At 39.4% G+C, this 5,911-nt stretch overlaps 1 long non-coding RNA gene and 1 pseudogene across 1 annotated transcript; one reads left to right on the plus strand and one right to left on the minus strand.

Annotated features, from left to right (window-relative positions):
• Positions 1–2,209: 2,209 nt before the first annotated feature.
• On the minus strand, positions 2,210–3,423 carry LOC122301840. Its single transcript, XR_006240225.1, has 2 exons — positions 3,275–3,423; positions 2,210–2,561 (listed from the first exon to the last, which is right to left on the minus strand). It is a non-coding gene; the product is annotated as an uncharacterized LOC122301840 (long non-coding RNA).
• A 765-nt stretch (positions 3,424–4,188) lies between these two features.
• On the plus strand, positions 4,189–5,911 carry LOC122307665 (annotated as a pseudogene).

A 5,911-nucleotide genomic window follows, 5' to 3' on the forward strand; every position in this document is an offset into this window, starting at 1 on the left:
AATCCTTCCTTAAGTTTGCCTCAAAACGATCAAGGCCTCAACAAACCTAGTTCCCCCCTGAGTTTGGGACCATGGCAATCTTTATCCCCTCTTGAGTTTACTTCCTCGAGGGAGGACTTGGGCTGTTGAGGCCGCTGCAAGTCTTTTTGAGCTAAGTAAATTATAAACTCAAGGAACGATCAGGTTATGCTAGGGCTACTGCTCAAGTCGCGATCATCCTAAGGCAAACTCAAGGAAGGATTAGGAGATACCAGGGGTCATGTTGAGGCAAACTTGAGAAAGGATCAAGTGAGCTCGTGAGTCGTCCTAAGGCAAACTCAAGAGAGGACTTGAGCTGCTGAGGCCAGGATTGTCCAAAGGTAAACTCAAGAGAGGATAGAGCAAGACCATAATCATTCCTAGGAAAAAACTCAAGGGAGGATTGGATGCACAATAATTCACCTTGAGGGAGGACTGGGAATGACCGCAGATCACCTAAGACAAACTCGAGGGAGGACTGGGAACAACTGCAGGTCATCCTAAGACAAACTCGAGGGGAGTTAGGTTGAAAGTCACTAGCGTGTTGTGGCAAATTTGACGGAGGATCCAGCAAGTTCTTAGTCATCCAAATAGAAACTGAACAGAGCATACGGATGCACCACAATTCATTCGAGGCAAACTCAAGGGGGAGGACTAGGACTACTTAGGTTGTTATCATCCTGAGGAAACTTGAGGGAGGACAGAGCTAGGCCAAGTCACACAACAAGGGAAAATCTAGAGAGGACGAGATAAGGCCACCACCCAAGGCAGACTCAAGGGAGAGTTTATCGAGGCCGTGTGTCATCTTGTGGCAAACTCGATGATAGATTGGGCAAGCCAGGTCATCCTGGGCAAATTTAATGGAGGACCGAGCTTGTCCGAGGCAAACTTGATGGAGGATTTGGGTTACTTAGGTCATGATCTTTCCAAGCCAAGCTAGGAGGAGGATCATGCGAGGCCTTCCCTCAAGTTTGCCTTGGAGCAATTTGTGTCCTAACTCGATCCTCCCTCAAGATGAGGAGCCTCACTTGATCCTTCCTCAAGTTTTCCTCGAGATGATCGTGGCTTAGCAACCCTACTCCCTCAAGTTTTCCATGGGATGACTGCAACCCATCCTAGTCTTCCCTTGAGTTTGCCACGGGACAGCTCATAGCATTGCCTGATGCACCCTCTAGTTTTCTTCAGGACGACCCTTATCCTGTCCTCCCTTGAGTTTCCCTCAAGACAACCTATGGTCAAGCTAGGTCCTCCCTCGGGTTTACTTAGGGATTATCATGAACTTAGCAACCTTGGTCCTCCCTTGAGTTTGCTTCAGAATGATTCACGATCTAGCATAATTCTACCTTGAGTTTGCTTGAGGAAGATCTGTTGTCTTGCCTGATCCTCTCCCTCGAGTTTCCTCAGGGGTGACTCGCATACTAGCTTGGTCCTCTCTAGAGTTTCCCTTAGGGTGGCTTGCAACACATCTTGGTCCTCCCTCGCATTTCCCACGAGACGACATGTGTCTCGCCTAATTCTCCCTTGAGTTTGACTTAGCAGGACTATTGGCCTAACTCAATCCTCCCTCAAGTTTGCTTTAGGCTGATTGGCTTCAAGACAACAGCTCGGCAGCCCTAGTCCCTAGTCGAGCTTGCCTCAATGCCCAACCTGGTCCTCCCATGAGTTTCCTCAAGATGACAAGCGGTCTTGCCTGATCCTCCCCTCTAAAAGATCCCAACATCAACAACCTCGAGAATGCTTTGGGACGCATCCCAATACTCTCTCGAGTTTGCCTCAGAACCACCAATGGCCTCGCCCTAAGCTATCTTGAGTCTTGCTTGGGGAAGTAAGAGAGAGAGGGAGGGAGAGGGAGAGACAAGGAAGCAAGAGAGAGAGAGAGAAGAGGGAGATGGAGGGAGGTAGAGAGAAGGGAAGGAGAGAGAGGATTGGAATCTGAATTGTAAATTTAAAATCTAATACAAGAGCTGAAAATGAAAACGTGAACCAAAAATGGAAAACAACTCATCGTTGCAAGAACAGTTTCATATTAAGATATAAATGAATTATAGAGACAAGCTTAATCAAGATAGTAAAGAGATCCAGAAAATTTGCGTCGTTAAGAAAACATCCTAGCCGCAAGTGTTGGTACAAATACCAAGTACCAGATCTACAAAAAGGTATAGTACTACTAGATATATGTTTACTATGCAAATACTCAAATCACCAAGCCATCTTTATTATGCAGATACTCAAATCTAATCTAATATCCTGCCATAAAATATCAAAATATACAACAAACTTCTAGCTAACATTCCTAAATGAAGTGCAATTGTAATTGTTATTACTATATCTTTCAAAAAATTGGACAACTTAAGAGTCAATTTTGAACCATCATCGTCTACAAAGCTTTTACATTATTGCACTAAAATCTTACAAAAAAAATAATTTTGAATACTTGTTCAATGATAATAGCCGAGTGTCTTTAATATTGTTCATGGCTTCTTAAACACGGATGAGCGAGTTATATGGTCAGCATCATCATCCATATACTAGATTTGTATGACCTGAATAAAGAAACAAACTTTAAAATAGAAAGCAGCAAGTATCTTTGTTATTTATTTATTTATTTTGTTTTGAAGAAAAAAATATCTATTGGTGAAGCAATTGTAGAGGGATTCCATAGTATAATCTCTCTGAGAGTCCTCTCTATAGTTGTATTGCAGCATTTGGTATTTAATTTATCAAGAAAAGCTAATAAAAAGCTACACAGAAAATAAATCAAACAACAAATGGGTAACTAAGATACATTTTACTTTACACAGAATGTGTATACATTCAGAACCAAGTTCTGGTAGGGAAAACTTAAACGAGAATTGACATCGACGATTAGGACATTGACTGTCCTTATTGAACTTTAAGGATTTGAGAATCATGGCAGACCAAGTAAAATGTTCCGAAGATTAAAGAGATGACCGAATCTTTGTTTTTTTCTAAAACCAGCTAAACCAAAACTTACGACTTCCCAATTAGCAACCCATAGAAACATAATAATTTTTTGTTCGACATCAACTTATTCACAAAAAAAAAAAAAAAAAACTAGAATTGAGAAACCAAAAAGGATGACAGCAATTGTATCACATCAAAAACTGCAAAATAGAGAATGAAAAGGTTGAAGAGCATTAAGAAACGTAAGAAATCTCAAAGAATCCATGGTGGGAACCCAAGAATGCAGTTCCCAAATCAAAAGCAAGATTAGACAAGAGGAGAAAACGATAACCTTAAAACGAACGATCTGATAATTCGCTTCCTCTCTCATTCTTTACACCTTCCTGTGAGTCCGATTGTCGTGCCTTCTCCAACTTTTTGGATCCTTCCAATGCTAGCATACCCGCACTCTCTCTCTCTAACAAAGGGGGGAAAACACATTGTGAGACAAATTACAATATATGTAATGAATATAGAAAAATTTCTCTCATCAATATATAGACTTGGGGAGAGTAGGTTAGTGATTGCAACGGCTACTTTTCCCTTAAATTTATTTTTATTTTATTTTTTAAAATTCAAATATGATGATACGGTGCCAATTAATTCCCTGAATCAAATGGGCGTAAGGCTCTGGTTCTGATCGTTGGATTAAAGTCAAATCATATTGGCTACAAACCTTTTTTATTTTTTAACCGTGTTTAGTTATTCCATTCCTTCGGTTATATGTTTTATTTAAGACATCTTCCCCTGCATTCTCTAATTCTCTTCATTTGGCTGACAACATCACTGTAGTTTCAGGCAACACCTTTAATGTTTAACAGTTTATCCAAACGTCTCGTCAAAAGTGTTAGGCGGAAGTTGAAGAAGTACAAAGTTTGATGAGATGAATACGATGATGTACCAGGGTTTCTACGAGAGCTTTATAGCAAAGGCAATGAGTTAAAATGACATGTTTTACTTTTATCTTTGATACAAGATATTCTCACGTTGAATTATCCATCTATTAGTCTAAATAATAATAAAATCTTAATTTTTAATAATAATAGTTTTTTATAATGTCAATTAATAATTTAATTATAATTGTTTTGCTTTTTGTTGAGAGTGAGAGCAAGTGGAAAGAGAGAGAAATAAGTGATAAAATAATCAATAGATGGTGAATAGTAACTATCCAAATTTGCGTTTGGCTCTTTCAATACAATAGATTTAATGGGATTGTCAGTTATGAATTTCTAGTGCTAACATTGCTAGTGCTAACACCAGTGATGAATTTCATGATCAAAGTAGTAGGAGGTTAAGTTTTAGATCTTGTTTTGGTATACATATAAAATAAGATGAGATAAGAAAATGAAGTATTGTTGGAATATAACCTTTTAATATTATTTTTATTTTGAGATTTGAAAATTTTAAATTGTTAATGTATTTTATGTAAGAGTTTAAAAAAGTTGTTATGATAATGAAATGAGATGAGATGGTTTGTGTAACCAAATGAGACCTTAGTGGAGAAGGAAAGGGATACAAAGTGATTAAGTGGCAGTGAGGAAACTGGAGTGGATTGCTTCTCATATGGGGTTGAGGGACAAGTCTTGGCAGGAAAATATTATGAAGCATTTTGAACTTGAAGAATCGATAGGAAACAGTAGAAGGCACATATTTCTTCTGGATGACATTCTAGGAATGTGCTTGGTGAGGCTCCCGCTGACTAGTCTTATGAAAATACAAAACTGGTATATACAAATGCGGTCTCAAAATTTGTACAAAACCGGAACATAGCGAATCGGTTACACCTCTTATACTTAGCTACCACTCCTAGTTTCCTGCACATGAGAAGGGAAGATTCACATCAGAATCCTTGGTTTTTTCTGTTTGATGCTGTTACAGATGGCTATTGCTCCAGGGAAATACATGCATTAGATGTTTGTCTAGACCAATGGTGTAGGATCAATGCTGATATTCTGGAACAAAGGAAGGTTCATGTTCTCTGTTCCAAGCATCCAGGTTGAATTGTTGGAGATTGTTCGAGCTTGACCAACTTTGGGAGGGTGGACAGGATCTCATTCAAGCATTCAAGACACAAAGGGGTGCTACAGTTTAGTCCCTTGACATGGCGTAAAACTACATCTATGAAATATGGGAGGCGGATGCCAGTTTTTGAGGTCAGTTCAAATTTTCCAATGTTTAAAAGTCTTTTAAATTGGCATGATAAATGATTTTCCAAATCACGGTTTAGTGGGTTGTCTGATGTTTGTCTATCCTCACAAGCTTTTTCACTAAGACGACAATACTGGTATCAAATTGATGGAAAGAAATCCAGAGGATGCATACAGAATTTGGAATTGTTTGCTCTGGTATTTGTTTGTAATGGGGTGTTTTATGTTTATTCATAGACTGATAAAGGATATGACATAAAAAGATATTAGTGGATTGGTGTCCAAGTGACTCCATTCCCATCCATGTTCAAGAGTACCACCCAAGGCTTTATCTTGTAATGGGCGGCTGTTCATGCTTTCTGTCTCCTGGTGTGAAGCAGAGGATCAAATAGGCCTGAGAAACAAGATTGTTGGAAAACTATGGGAACTGGATCTCATGTATTATACCGGGGAGATCTCAGGACATCCCAATTCTCCAATGGACTGGAATGCTGCATTTGTTGGCCACAGAATAATGATATTTGGGGTGGTTGAAATGTTAAGAATATTTGGTCAGGCCTTATATTTCTTGATGTTGCAGATGGAGACAAAGAAGCAAACGGTGCATGGCTCACCGTTTTCTATTTTGGCTCATTAGGCACCGTTCGGTGCTTTTGTATTGTTAGGCACCTCCCCAAGAATCATGCAGCAAATTGCTGCAACGTAGTGATCTGCTCTCCTATAAATAGGAGAGCTTAAGAGTGCAGACAGTGCGTGCAGCAGAGAGTGCAGACAGAGTGTAG

The sequence above is a fragment of the Carya illinoinensis genome, chromosome 1 (assembly GCF_018687715.1).
Source record: "Carya illinoinensis cultivar Pawnee chromosome 1, C.illinoinensisPawnee_v1, whole genome shotgun sequence".
Lineage (NCBI taxonomy): Eukaryota > Viridiplantae > Streptophyta > Magnoliopsida > Fagales > Juglandaceae > Carya > Carya illinoinensis.